The sequence below is a fragment of the Mauremys mutica genome, unplaced genomic scaffold (genome assembly GCF_020497125.1).
Source record: "Mauremys mutica isolate MM-2020 ecotype Southern unplaced genomic scaffold, ASM2049712v1 001329F_np12_obj, whole genome shotgun sequence".
Lineage (NCBI taxonomy): Eukaryota > Metazoa > Chordata > Testudines > Geoemydidae > Mauremys > Mauremys mutica.
The window spans coordinates 47,985-62,973 of NW_025423167.1; the positions used below are offsets into that span (position 1 = coordinate 47,985).

At 50.3% G+C, this 14,989-nt stretch overlaps 4 non-coding genes across 4 annotated transcripts; 2 read left to right on the top strand and 2 right to left on the bottom strand.

Annotated features, from left to right (window-relative positions):
* Window positions 1-369: 369 nt before the first annotated feature.
* TRNAT-AGU lies at window positions 370-443 on the bottom strand. Its single transcript has one exon. It is a non-coding gene; the product is annotated as a tRNA-Thr (tRNA).
* A 4,778-nt stretch (window positions 444-5,221) lies between these two features.
* Window positions 5,222-5,296, top strand: TRNAT-CGU. Its single transcript has one exon. It is a non-coding gene; the product is annotated as a tRNA-Thr (tRNA).
* Window positions 5,297-7,724: 2,428 nt separating this feature from the next.
* Window positions 7,725-7,796, top strand: TRNAA-UGC. The gene has a single exon. It is a non-coding gene; the product is annotated as a tRNA-Ala (tRNA).
* Window positions 7,797-14,244: 6,448 nt separating this feature from the next.
* TRNAG-UCC lies at window positions 14,245-14,316 on the bottom strand. The gene has a single exon. It is a non-coding gene; the product is annotated as a tRNA-Gly (tRNA).
* Between the last annotated feature and the right edge of the window lie 673 nt (window positions 14,317-14,989).

Below are 14,989 nucleotides of genomic sequence, written 5' to 3' on the forward strand. Positions count from 1 at the left end.
GCAGGTGCCTTGGCCTGCTTAGCCATGGTGCCGCTCTCTGGGACTTTTCTCCCAGCTGCTCCATTTCTATCACTGACAATCAAAAGGAAGGTGACATGGCCTCTGTGTGTGGACATCCCCAGCGAATCACAAGGACGTGTGGCGCAGGCTCTCGTGTTGCAGCAATTGCAGTTGAAGCAACCGCCATGCCAATGCCAGTCACAGCAGCCTTTTCATCAACTCCAGGCTTGTGATTTGATTCTTTCCAATGCTTCTCTCCAAAGAAGCCTTTTCCTTAGCAAGCAATTACTTGCATACCAAGGGAGGTCTCTTCTGTTTCCTAAGACGACACAGGAAAATGTGAGCAGAGGAGACAAAAGCCATGCAACAAGGCACCACTGGGAGTTGAACCCAGGATCTCCTGTTTACTAGACAGGTGCTTTAGCCAACTAAGCCATGGCACCCGCCTCAAAGAGGAGTTTACAACTGTTCCATTTGATGGTCCAGGACAATGCCTGCACATTCCAAAGTACAGACGTTCCCCATTTCCCTCAAGACTTGCAGACCTTGAGGTGCCTGGCTCTCCGTGCACAGAAAGCCACAGCTGAGTTGACAGAGGGCTTCTAACATGTGCTTCTCCCACCAGCCACTGTGATCATATAGTGGTTAGTGATCTGTGTTTCAGTCGCAGCAACCTCAGCTCAGTTCTGAGTCATGGTAACCTTTCCTTCAGCTCCAGACTTCTCATTTGCCGCTTTCCAAGTGTGGTGGGGTGGCTGCCCCAAACAAACAGGAGAAAGATTAAGGCAACCTTGCAGAGGCTGCGCAGAACTCAGCCAGTCAGTAAAGGGCTTATTGGGAGAGTCAATCAGGAGAAGGCTTGCTGAAGCAGCCCATATATAAAGGGCTGCTCAGCATGGCAAGAGTCAGTCACTCCTTGGAGTTTGAGGAGGGAGGATTGGCTGCCCCTGAAGGGAGGGCACCATGATCAGAGTAGTGCTGGGTGGGTAAGGGGAGCGTGAGTGACCTCCTGGCCGACTGCTGCCAGACTGAGGCCCTGATAAAAAGGCGGAGGAGGGTGCTAGGTCTGTGGGGAAGTGGTCCAGGGAAACAGATGGTGGGGCTGGAGGTGCACCCCTTTTGCCTCAGTCACCGCTGACACAGGTGGCTACACCCTGGACTGCAGCTGGCCACTAAGGCAAGCATCTGGGTAGAGGACAGTTGCCCCCTGGAAGGGGGGAGAGACCTGAGTGGGGCACAGCCAGAGGGCTGTGTCCATAAGAGGACATTGAAGTCCTGAGAGCGACATGGGTCCTAATGATAGAACAGATGGCAGCCAGATGCCACTAGATGAAGGCGCACCGGGGGACCAGAGCTAATTGCCAGGACGGCCAACAGGAGGCACTGCAGTGGTGAGACATGCCCCATGGCACCAAGACTCAGCCGCAAGGAAGGCTCTCTCTGTCTTGAACCACCACTTAGAAGGATTCTGCTGACAAGTCTTTTCTTTTTAAGAAAAGAGATACAAAAAAGGAGCCAACAGAGACACTAGGTTCAGCAAGGAAGAACTGTCAGGCCAAGCCAGGATTTCCTGGTTACTAGGAAGGCTCTTCAGACAGCTCTTCCCAAAGACCACTATCCAGAGGCCTTTTAACAGTCACTGCAGATGTTCATCAAAAAAGAGACAAAGAGATGCCGAAATAGAGTTCTCCACTGCCTGCAGCCATCACGCTACCAGGAGTTCTGTGCACAGAGAGGCCCCTGCTGATGGGAAAAGGCTTTGGCAGAGACTCTTCTGACACCAGCCGTGGTCATATAGCATTTAGTGCTCTGTGTTGTGGCTTCAGCATCCACAGATGCAAGTTCAGTTAGGGGATGTTTTCTTGTCTCCGCATTCATCTAGTGGCTCCTTTCAACACGTGTCACCAAAAAGACCTGTTTCTTTTGCAAGTAATGTAAAGCTAGGCAAAGGCAGTCTTCTCCATTTCCTCAAAAGATCACCAAGCTGTGGGGAGAGGAGACACATTCAGCCAGGCACCACTGGGTGCTGGATGCTGAATCTCCTCTTTATTTAGCAGGTGTCTGTGAAGGACATAAATCTACACCGTGTAGAGGTCAAGCAGAGGAGTTTATTACACACAGCGCTGGCAGAGTGTCACCTGGCTTATTAAGCTCAGAGACACTGCCAATCAATTGATTACAATAGAATATATAGGTTTTCCATGGGCGGGGGAAAGTGATGGGGAAGGCAGTTCCACACCCTGGGATAGGTTTTGCAGCAAGACAAGATAGCACAGTAGCCAATGGTTAACAGGTTACATAATGTTTCCACTTATGGTCTCAAGTTAGAAAGTTAACATTTAATGAATACTTAGATAAAATGTTAGTAGTATAAAATATCTATGTTGAATTCTGATTTGGGGTCCACAGGAATGGAGCAACTCTTTTGATTGTCCAACAGGTATATTCTTAGGGGTTAAAGCAAAGAAACAGTGAAAGTATATGGCAATAAAGATTGTTTTCTGTGTGTCTAAAGGCAGGCATTGGTCTCTGGGAAGGGAGGTGGAAGGATGCCATATCTTATACTGACATGTGCCAACTTCTCATAAACTCAAAGTTGGATCTGTGGGAAGAACGTCTCCCTACAGAAGGGACTGACACAATAGGAACAGGGATTCTTTGTTCAATCTGCAACTCTGAATAAGACACAATTATTTAGTTCTTAGCTCCAACACCTGGCAATTTGCTGACCAGGCCTATCTTAGCAAGCAAGGCTTTCTGTTTCCCCAGCTTTCTCTTAGCTGATCACTATTTGCTAGGCTTCTGGTCCCTTGACCATATTCTGGACTTTGGGTCTGGAAAAGAGCTGGCACAATCCATAGACCAGGTTGTTATATAAAATGCACATGGATTTGAACCCTTCACATTCAGTAATGGCAAAGTTCTTGGTTCAGGCTTGTAGCAGTGATGGAATAAACTGCAGGTTCAAATCAAGTCTCTGGAGTCCATCCACAGCTGGGATAGGCCATTCAGTCCTTATAGAGAGCTTCAGTTTGTAGCAAAGTCCCTCCAGAGGTATGAAGCAGGATTGAAAACAAGATGGAGACGAGGCATCAGCGTTTTATAGTCTCTTGCCATGTGGTCTTTGCTTTCTTTGTCCCAAGGACACTCTATCCAGCACGTGGCATAGCAAAACCTTAGAGTTCTGTCCACAGCCAGGTCCCTGCATACCTTGCTGAGGCACAAGGCGTATCTGCCTCCTCTCAATGGGTTGATTGTATAGCTGATGGTCCTTAATGGGCCTTCAAGCAGTCTAGGCAGAAGTGACATCAACTTGTCTGGCTGGGGTGTTCCCCGGAAGCAGAGCACAAGTTTGAAATACGGGCAGCATAGAGCCAATATTCATAACGTCAACTACAAAAAAGATACACATCTAGAGATAGCATCATTATAATCAGCCAATCATAACCTCTCCATAGACCCCTTACACGACAACCTTTCTACAATATTGGCTGCAAATATAGAACAGTGGTCCCAACGGTGATCTATACAGTTACAGATTATGTCAATAACATCACAGGAGGTGACACGGCATCAGTGAGACTGATATTGGAATAGCCTCCAGTTTTGGTGTCCTCATTTGAAAAAGATGGTGTGAAATTGGAGCTGGGGCAGCAAAGAGCCACCAAATGTTCTGAGGGCTGGAGAAAAATGCCTTCTAGTGAGCTACTGAAAGAGCTCAACCTGTTCAGCTTATCAAAAGAAGATTGAAAGGTGACTTCATTGAAGTGTTGAAGGGCCTTAATGGAGAGAAAAGATTGGGTATTAAAGGGCTCTTTAATCTAGCAGAGAAAAGCATAACAAGACCCAATGTCTGGAAGGTGAAAAGAGACAAATTCATATTACAAAAAGGCACAAAAATTCAACAGCGAGGATGAGTCACCTCAGGAACAAGCTACCAAGGAAAGTGGTGGATTCCCCATCTCCTGATGTCATTCAATGAAGACTAGATGCCTTTCTGGAATGTGTTTGCCCCAAAAGTAGCTCTTGTGTCATACAGGAGGCCTGTGATATGCAGGGGGTCAGATTAGATGCTCTAATGGTCTCTTCTGGCCATAAAGTCGACTAATTTCTGAAAAACTGAGTGTAGCATTGGGAGCAGCATCTGATGTTTTCCTGTCTAGCCGGCTTGCTTCCTAGAACGAACGCTCCTTGAGTGGGGTGATCCACAGGGAGTTGCTCAAACCTCCAAAGTGCTGGCCAGGGGCAGGACATTGGCACAGCAAGGGAGGGGTGTGGCAGTGACATCACAAAGGCCTTTTGCAGGACCGGAGACTATTGGTCAAAGGTGGTGGGGAGGTGGTGACCTCACAGAGAGATGCTGACATCAGCCAGGCAGGACACGGGTGAGGGGCCAGGGAAACCTCAGAGACCCCTGTGGCTTTGCTTCAGCAAGTCTCCTTCTCCAGGTCTCTCTTTGAGGACTGAGAGAGTATTGCGGTTCAGGTACGTGAGCGCCAGGGGGAACCTCTTTCGAGTTTTCTCCTTCCCTTTTAGTGATTTTACTAGAAAACAGACGTCCCTGTTTAGAAGGTAAGAGCCTCCTCGAGGGAAGGGGTGTCATGGGCGTGTCACAGTTCGGATGCCAGTGGCCCCCCTACACTGTAAGGAAGCCCCTGCCGCCTACTCTGTGTTCGCAGGGCGGAAGAGAGCAGCATCCACGGCAGTGATTTGCTCCTGGCTGCCGGAGCAGAGCAGCAGGCTCAGCTGTCAGAACTTCCCAGAGCGATGAAATGGGAGGGGCCCATGGCTCTGTAGCAAGAATGCAGGGCAGGCGAGTTCACGGCGGGCATTGTGGGATACTGGAGGAGGCCAGTTATGGTGATATAATGAACAGCAGCGTCTCCTCTGTCACTTTAAGTTTGCTGCAAAAAGCTCTAGACCTCTCATTGAAGTCGTTTTATTTTGTCAGCAAAACAGGGCAGTTTTGTCGCCAGATGTGGCATTGCAGTGTGTGCACCAAGGTAGCGTTGTGTGTTTTTCACACACCTGAGCAATATAATTCTGCTGAAACAACTTTGTAGTGCAGACCTGGCCAAAGATTTACTCACACACAACTTGTAAGGGAAATGTCACCTTCTCCTCTGCTTTGCAGAATCCAAACACAAGCAAAGCTTGTCAGGCCCCGGCGACGATGGCAGGGAGTCAGGTGTGGGCAGACACTGTGTTATAGCTACCCACAGGCACCATGGCTTAGCTGGCTAAAGCATCTGTTTCGTAAACAGGAGATCCTAAGGTTCAACTCCTAGTGGTGCCTTATTGACTGGTTGTTGGGGCACTTGGCATTGGCTACTGTCAGAAGACAAGATTCAGAGCTAAATGGGCCTTTCGTCTGGCCCAGTGTGGTTTTTCTTGTGGTTTAAATAACAGTCACAGGCACTGATAATAGAGTTACTGAAAGTTTGGGAGTTAGGAGCGGGTAGGTCAGTGGTCCAGTCCCCACACAGATGACCCCGTCCCTCTGGGACAGGGGCATGTCTGAGCTCTCACACCAAATGTTCATTGTGGCTGCCAGAATCTGTGAGGGGTAGCTGTGTTAGTCTGGACTAACTGACATTTTGCAGCATGAGCTTTCGTGGGTGAATCCCCACTTCTTCGGAGCAGCTTGTTTAGTTTACGCCAAAGGTTGAGTCCTGCTTTGTGCACCGTGTGTGAGAATGAAAATCCTAAGCTGACCTTTGAAATAACGAATGCAGCAAGACGTGTTATTGTCCCTGCCCCAAAGCAGAGACCAATGGAGAAATGCCATTGAGTCCAGGGTAATACTCCACTGCCATTTTACCTTTTTTGCTGGCTAAACTCCTTCTTATCTGCCTGGCCCAGGCTGTCCTCTGCCTCAGCTGCTGCTCCCGGCCGGCTCTAGAGTCAAACACGCAGGGCCCCAGGGGAACAGAGGCTGGGACAGGGCAGCAGCCTGGGCTGGGCTGGGAAGATGCTGGGAGTTCTCGTTCCCTGAGAACTGGCCCGGCTCCCTTCTCAACAGCAAACAAATCAATTCCACATCCCCTCCCCAGAAAAACCAGCCTGGAGCCAAGGGCAGCAGGGGACGATTCCCTGCAGTTCCCACTGAGGCAGGAGAGAACCCAGGGTGTTTCTAGCAGAGCTTATGGAATTGATGTGGGGAAACCAGCCTTTAATAACAGGCAGTTCCAGTTTAAGCTCAGTGTTTTTAACAATTTCTACAACATTAAATAACCCTTTAATGGTAGTGTCACCATCCATAACATTGCTTCAGCCTCCTAAGTGCACAACTCAACATCTCTTCAAATCCAAGGAAGTGGAGATCAGTCAATGTTCAGAGTCATCCCACATAAAAGAACCATGTTGTGGTACATACTGGCCCCATCATGTGGCCATGGCCTTTCCCTCCTCCTGAATGTGATCAGCTCTCACTGAGGGGGAGCAACACCCCTCCTTTGGTCTCTGTGCCAGAGCTCCTATCAGCTCAGTGTCCTTCCCACAAGAGTCGGCTGCTGAGAGGGTTGCGATGGGGTAAATGAAGGCAGAGGAGGATTGTTCCTGATGGGTTTTCCATTGTGTTGCTCTGTGATCCTGCTGGAGGAAGCATGATTTGAGTTTGTTTCAGTGGCTTGGGTTGGGCTGAGGTTGTGACCCTGAGTACAGGGGTTCCTGGACTCTGCTCCTGGCCCCTCAGGGAATGGACAATAGGTCAGCTTCAGAAATTGGATAGAAAGTAGCCTAAGAAAGTGTAACATAAGTGAGGGAAAAAAAACAATCTCATCACCTCGTTGGTGGTCTAGTGGTTAGGATTCGGTACTTTTACTGCCACGGCCTGGGTTCGATTCCCAGTCAGGGAAAAATGACTTTAAACCAAAACTGCTTCAGTTATTCTTCACTTACAACATAAACAAATCCCTGGTATTTTCCTGATTCCCTCATCTTCCCAGTGTCTCCATGGCAGGGCTGGCTCCAGGCACCAGCACAGCAAGCAGGTCCCTAGGGCCAGCTATCAATGGAAAGGGGAGGCTTCAGCAGCAGAGGGAGGGACTTGCTGCCAAAAGCAGCAGAGGTAGAGCTGCAGTTGATTGCAGCTTCTTTATTTTTTTTTCCACTTGGGGTGGCAAAAACGCTGGATCTGGCCCTGCTCCACGGAAGACAATTTGTTAAATCCCAGGTGAGTGCAGTTCTATCAGTTCTCAGCCTGAGTCCTTAGGTCTTAATCCTGAGGATATTGTCCCATCATGGGGCCATTTCCCGCCTCTCTTTCCTAGGGAAGCACAATTTTCTTTGCACAGACACAGGAACAGCAAGATCTTTCTCTGTCCCTTGTGCAAAGCAGGGGGCCAAATTCCATGGAAACAATGGACAAGCAGGGGGCCCTGGGCACATCCAGCCCTGGCAGTGAGATGTTCCCTCCTCTCTTTCTTTATGCCCCTGTTGTTATTTCATGGATTGTCTGGGATGGGGGAAAAGCTGAGTTCACTCCAGGTGGAGGGGAAAAAGGACCCTGAAAATCTCAGGCCCCAACCCCCGCCACCAGGATCACCGAGGTTCTGGGAATCTGCATGGGAAAGGGACTGTGTGGAATGTCAAGGTGGGGAATGAATAACAATCTACAACTAGATCCACCTCATTAACCACTGACACAGATAGAAGGGAAACTGGGAGTGAGTCTTTGCTGTTCAGCCATGGAAAGAGTGACCCATAGCAAATCCCAACCATCTGGGGATGTAGCTCAGTGGTAGAGCACATGCTTTGCATGTATGAGGCCCTGGGTTCAATCCCCAGCATCTCCAAATTCATTTTTTCACGCTGCTCTTTGCTCATGCCCAGAGGGGATGTGGCCCAGCAGTCTCCCTGCCCCAGTTTCAATCCTGCTCAGTGAGGGGCAAGTGCCAATTGCATGGAAGGTCTGGGGGGGGTTCTGTTCCTAAGTCACCTTGGTACATTTAAAAGCAGCAAAGAATCCTGTGGCATCTTATAGACTAACAGATGTTTTGCAGCATGAGCTTTCGTGGGTGAATACCCACTTCATCGGATGCAAGCCGTTGGTACATGTAAGATTCCCACCCGCTGTGCTGCTTGGGACAAGGGTAGATGAGAAGGGCGAATCCTCCAGCACTGGAGGGAAAGGTCCCATCTGCTCAGACTGAGAGGCAAGGAAACACAGGGGCACTCAGTGCTCAGAGAGGAGAGAGGTTAGTGATTTAGACCCACCAGGGGACACTATCTTTTTGAGTATCACAGGGGCAGCTGTGTTAGTCTGGATCTGTAAAAAGCGACAGAGTCCTGTGGCACCTTATAGACTAACGGACGTACAGGAGCATAAGCTTTCGTGGGTGAATCCCCACTTCGTCAGATGAATGAAGTGGGAATTCTGTGCCTGGCTAGCCAACTACAAAAGCAGTTTCTCCTCCCTTGGTGTTCACACCTCAGCTGCTAGAAAAGGGCCTCATCCTCCCTGATTGAACTAACCTCCTTATCTCTAGACTGATTCTTGCCTGCATATTGATACCTACCCCTGCAAATTTCCACTACATTCATCTGACGAAGTGGGGATTCACCCATGAAAGCTCATGCTCCAATACGTCTGTTAGTCTGTAAGGTGCCACAGGACTCTCTGTCTTTTTGAGGCGAGTGCAGCTTGCTTGGGATGGTGCTGACGATGGGTAGAAAAAAGGCTGGAGTCAATGACAGAGGAGACCACAGAAGGGGAAGGGGAATGACAGCCCCACAGAAGGTCCTGGGTGCTCAGATGCCCCAGTTATTGCACCCTGGCCTGTCGTAGAGAGAGAAAAGACACCGAGGGACCCAGCCTCCCTGCAGTGATCCCATGGACAAGAACCTGGCTGGGAGTGGGGTGAAGGTTCCCTCTGGGCAAAGGGGAGCTGAAATCCCTCAGTGTCCTGGAATTTAAGCAGTGGAAGCTTCAAACCCTGCACAGGTGTGGGCTGAGGTGCGTCAGCAGAAGGTTGGGCTGGACAGGGGCGGCAGGTTTGTATAATTTTTGGTTGTTCCCAGAATGGGACCAAGTCCTGCCCCACCCCACAGCTGTGTAAGGCTCTGGGGGCGAGTTTGGGTGAGGGAGGGAGAGGGATTGGGCTCTAGGAGAGAGTTTGGGTGCAGGGGCTGGGCTCAGTCAGGGGGTTGTGCTGCAGCAGGGTGTGTGGGGGGCAGGGTCTTGGAGAGAGTTTGGGTGCTGGTGTAGGGTCTGGGTTGGGGGTGCAGGAGAGGGTGAGGGGTGCAGCATTTACCTCAGGCATCTCCCGAAAGCAACCCGCACCCCCCTCTGGCAGCAGCCCCTAAGTGGGAAGGCAGGGGGCGTCTTTGAGCACGGCTGCCCGCAGACTCCACCCCTGCAGCTCCCATTGCCACAGTTGACAGAGTTGGCTCTCAGGGCGGGGGCAGCACGTGGAGACCCCATCCCCCACCCCAGGGGCCACAGGGACGTGCCAGCCGCTCCCGGGAGTGACGTGCCACATGGAGCGAGGGTGGGCAGGAAACTGCCTTAGCCCCCTTGTGCTGGTGGTGGAGGTGGCAGGGGTCCTCGGGCTCTTTTAACTTGACCGGGGCAGCAGGTGGGACCCGGGGGACACTCCCAAGGGCCTAACGTTGCTTTGCACAACGATAAATCTCGGAACAGGAATTAAACGAAATGGCGGCAGAACCTAAGGAATTAAAAGCCTCCGGATTCTTATGTGTCCACTGACTCCGAACGGAAACTGTAATTTGACTCGCTTTGTGTCTACGGCTGGTTTAAAATATCAAGGCAAAGCCATTCCAGTGATTGTGACCGTTGGTTTGAGGAGGCTTTGGTCTTATTAAAATGTAACTAGCATGTTACACGTGTGTTTTTAAAGGTGGCTTCCCCAAGCAATCCCAAGTTGTTCTTCCCACAGCTGGGTGATGGGGGCAGCAGGGGATCTCCCCAATCTGGGGGAATCTCTCTGGGTCCCACTGTTAGTTCTCCATCCATTCTCCCCCTAATCACACACACCTCTCCCCTCCCCTCCCCTCCCCTCTCCATTATCAGTGTTTTAGAGCGACCCCTCCCTCCCTTGATGGGATACAGACTCTCTGTGACAGAGACTGACTGGGGCTTCTCTCTGCACGGCCCCAGTGGGGAAGGAAAGAGACGGGGTGGGGCGGGGCGGGGAGGCGGGGGGAGAAGATGGGCAAGAGTCAAATGGGACTAAACCAGAATCGAGGAGATTTTCTTCCTGTTAAAATGTCCTGGAGTCTCATGGCTGAAAAGCCGCATCTTGAGTTAGGTTTGATGCATCAGCCTTTCAATTACCAGGCAAAGGTGTGAACCCCAGAGACTGATCACTGCCGCTTCCCAGCTTTCTCTGAAAAACACCTGCAGTGGTGCAACTGGTTGGCCTAAAGGGGGATACTGCTGGGGTTATGAGTTCAAGCCTGGCCTGAAGCACTGGTTTTTGTTACCCATGTAGCTTCCCCGACTTGCTTTGCCCAATACACAGGGAAAGTGCCCTGCTAGGGAAAGGAGATTGAGTTCTAACATGTGGCAGTGGGTGCACAGCTTGGAAACATCCCCCCTGTGCTGCCATTAGCTCCAGTACAGTATTCACTGGCAGGGAGAATTGATTTATTTGCTCCTGTGAAAGCCGCCAGGACAGGTCTGTGGGCACCAGATCTCCCTGATTTTTCCAGCACACCCCTGGCTCCTTCCCTGCCCCAGTCACTGCTGTAGGAGGATCCTATATGTACTGAGCCTAAACATTTCACTGGGCCTTCTTAGCACAGCTGGCAGCGTGTCAGTCTCATAATTTGAAGGTCTCGGAGCTCAAGCCTCAGAGAAGACAATGGTTCTGTTTCCTGCTTTGGATTTTCTGAAGGAATACAGAGAAAGGAAAGTAGAGGAAAGTGTTTTTTAGACACCCTCCCACCCATCTAACACACAGAGGCTTTTCCAAGGAATTAACTTTTCCTTCTCTGTGCAGTTTGTATTCTTCATAGAGCAAAATAAAACAAAAACATGCAAGTCTAAGCCTAATACAGTACAAAACTCAATACAGATCAAATCTCACCCGCAGAGATCTTCCAATAAGCTTCTTTTGCAGACTAGACTTATTTCTTGTCTGGGCCCAATCTTTTCACCTGGTACAGCCCTTGTACCAGCTCAGGTGATAGGGGATTTCTCATGACTGCAGCCACCTTCCTTCTGTTCCACCCCCTTATACAGCTTTGGTACAAGGCAGGAATCTTTTGTCTCTCTCCTGGGGAAGAGCCCCAGGTTTAAGATGGATTCCTGTACCAGGTGACATAGTCCTGTGAGACCCCCAAGCCTTCATTCTTCCTGGCCTGACTCACGGATGGTGCAGGACAGAGCCATCTCCAGTCAATTGTCCTGGTTAATGGGAGCCATCAAGAGTCCAAACCACTACTAATGGCCCACACTTTGCATCATTACAACAGGATCTCAGAGTTATAGTTCATATTTCTAGTTTCAGATACAAGAATGATCGGTTCATACAAATAGGATGAACACACACAATAGATAATAAGCTTTGTAATGATACCTTACAAGAGACCTTTTGCATGAAGCATGTTCTAGTTACATTATATTCACAGGTTTCAGAGTAGCAGCCGTGTTAGTCTGTATCCGCAAAAAGAACAGGAGTACTTGTGGCATCTTAGAGACTAACAAATTTATTTCAGCATAAGCTTTCATGGGCTTCAGCTCACTTCTTCGGATGCATCTATTGGAAATGAGCAATCCCGATTATCACTACAAAAGGTTTTTTTCTCTTTCTGATAATAGCTCACCTTAACTGCTCACTCTCGTTATAGTGTGTTATGGCAACACCCATTTTTTCATGTTCTCTGTGTATATCTATATCTATATATCTTCCTGCTGTATTTTCCACTGCATGCATCCGATGAAGTGGGTTTTAGCCCACGAAAGCTTATGCTCAAATAAATTTGTTAATCTCTAAGGTGCCACAAGTATTCCTCTTTCTGAATGGAGGTTAAGTCCATGAATGGCTATTAGCCATGATGGGTAAGGAATGGTGTCCCTAGCCTCTGTTTGTCAGAGGGTGGAGATGGATGACAGGAGAGAGATCACTTGATCATTACTTGTCAGGTTCAGTCCCTGTGGGGCACCTGGCATTGACCACTGTTGGCAGATAGGATGCGGGGTTGGATGGACCTTTGGTCTGACCCAGTATGGCCATTCTTATGAAGTGAGGGGCAGAGTCCTGCAACAGAGTACCTGTAGTGTAATAGTTTCTCACATTTACTTAACACACAAAAGGTCCCTCGTTCGAAAACCAGGTAGAAACATGATACCTTCCTCTTTCCAGCACCTACTGGCCTGTCCCTGCTGTTGTAGGAGCAGCAGTGATTTCTATGCTCAGAAGGTCTGTTATACTTCCCCTGCTCCCACTTTTGTCTCCTCTCCCGCTCTGAATGCCTGTGAAGTGGCTTTTCCCCTCCCGCTCCCTCTGGAATGCTGGTGGGATGAATGGGCTGGTTGAAGAGCAGAAGAGCTCCCAGGTAGACAAGGTGTCTGGGACTCTAATTAGGCAGCGATCACACACCCAGAGCATGGACACTGCCCAAGGTGGAGTGTGACCAACCGGATACAGCCAAGTCATCTCTAGTCGCAGGCCATGAGGTGCAGGCCCTTAAAAGGGGAAGGGGCCCTGTGCTCAGGAGAGCACTCACAAGCTTGTACCGCCAGTGAATGCCCTTTGCCCGGACCGCCTGGCCAGTGGTTCTCTGTATTGTATTTCATTGTGCCTCAGGGAGACTTACCTTCATCGCACCGTCCATCACGGCGCTGTGGGACACTTACCTTGCAGAATCCTGACATCTCCAGTGCCGTGCCTGTCCTGGGAGCGTGAGTTTGCGAGTGTGAGTGTGACCCCCCACCCCCCCTGCTTATTTTGAGCTTAGCTGTCAGTATAATAAATGTGCTGCTTTCTGCCAAACTCTGGTGGGTCATTAGTCCTCCCTACACTTACTAACTGGCCCAATTTTGGGTAACACCTGCGATAACCCCAACCCCTGCAGGACAGAGGGTGATGAAATGAGCTGGGAAAATGCCTTAGCATCAGCAGGGGAAAGCTAGAGGACCTTGGCCAGGCACCTTTTGAAGCCTTGTGGCTTGGTGTCCTCTGCCCTTGGAGGTTGGCCTATGGCGGCCGGCTCTTCCTGCTGCCTCCTCTGTGTGACTTGCCAAAGGAGGGAGTGAGGCAGGAATGGGGAAAAAGAGGAAAGTCGAGCTGAGGAAGGCTGGGCAGAAGCTAAGTGCCTCAGTGCGGCTAAGTGGGGTTAGTAGAGCGTCACCAGTCGTTCTGCAAAGCCAGGGGAGGTGCGGTTGGCTGCTGGGAGGTAGAATCCTGTGCCTGCCTCTTGGCTTCCCAGGGGTGGCTACTTGCAGCCCAGGAGAAGAAGGACAGTTCTGGGTGAAAGGAAGACAAGCAAAGCTCTGGGAGGAAATTTGGGTGTGGGGTGCTGGCTCTGCGCTGGGGGAGGGGGTTGGGGTGCAGGAGGGGTGGTGCTTACCCCGGGCAGTGCAGCTCCCAAAGTGACTGGTACACACAACCCTGCGGCAGCAGCTCCTAGGTGGGCCGTGCCAGGGGGGTCTCTGTGCGCTGCTGCCTGCAGGCGCCGCCCCCAGAGCTCCCATTGGCTGCAGTTCCTGGCCAATGGGGGCTGCAGAGTTTGGTACTTGGGGCAGGGGCAGCGCAGGGAGACACTCCCCTGCCCCAGGGGATGCTGGGACATGCCGGCCATTTCTGGGAGCAGCACGGAGGGACGGAGGCAGAGTGGGCAGGGAGCCACCTCAGTGCTGCTGGCACATCTCTGCACACCCATGGGGGGAGGGGAGCAGAGGGCCTCCATGTGCTGCCTGGGGTAGGGGCAGAGCACAGAGCTGCCTCCCCTCCCGGGTCTATTACAGGAGTGGGTGGGTGGGTGGGGTCTATTGGCCTGCAAGGTGCAGCAGGTCGGACTAGATGATCACATTGGTCCCTTCTGACCTTAAAGGCTCTGAGTCTAAAAGGCAGAGGGAAGTAAAGTAAGTTTAAAAAAAAATAAACCAACCATTGTAATACCAGGATAACTCCAACAGCTCATTGTATAGTCCCGCCCCTTTCTTCATCCTTTGTGTGTTGAATGACCTGCAGGACATTGATTCTCTCGTTCCATTGATTAACTGATACAATGGGACTGATTTTAAACCAATTCCCAGGGGAGAAAACATCACATCCCGGCATTGGCTGGGAATTGAACCCAGGTCAACTGCTTGGAAGGCAGCTATGCTCACCACTATACCACCAATGCATCTGACAAAAGTGCCACTTATGCTTGTCCAATGAGGCTAGACCAGCATTGAGGAGATTTTTCTGGCCTGTTAAAATGTACTGGATTCTCATCACATAAAAAAAACCCACCTCCATCTTCACTTGGGTTTGAACAATCAGCCTTTCAATTAGCCACCAAAGTTGTTAACCACAGGGTATGTCTACACTACAGGATTATTCCCGATTTTAACAGAAAACCGATTTTTGGAAACAGATTGTATAAAGTCGAGTGCAACGCAGCCCCACTAAGCACATTAATTTCGGCGGTGTGCATCCATGTACTGAGGCTAGTTTCGATTTCTGGAGCGTTGCACTGTGAGTAGCTATCCCATAAGCTATCCCATAGTTCCCGCAGTCTCTCCCACCCATTGGAATTCTGGGTTGAGATCCCAATGCCTGATGGGGCAAAAACAGTGTCGTGGGTGATTCTGGGCAAATGTCGTCCGTCAATCCTCCCTCCGTGAAAGCAACGGCAGACAATCATTTCGCGCCCTTTTCCCTGGATTGCCTGGGCAGATGCCATAGCACGGCAACCATGGAGCCCGTTCAGCCTTTTTGCACTGTCATCGTATCTCTAGTGGATGGTGCTGACAGACATGGTACTGCAGCGCTACACAGCAGCATCCCCTTGCCTTTTGCAAGTTAGCAAAGAT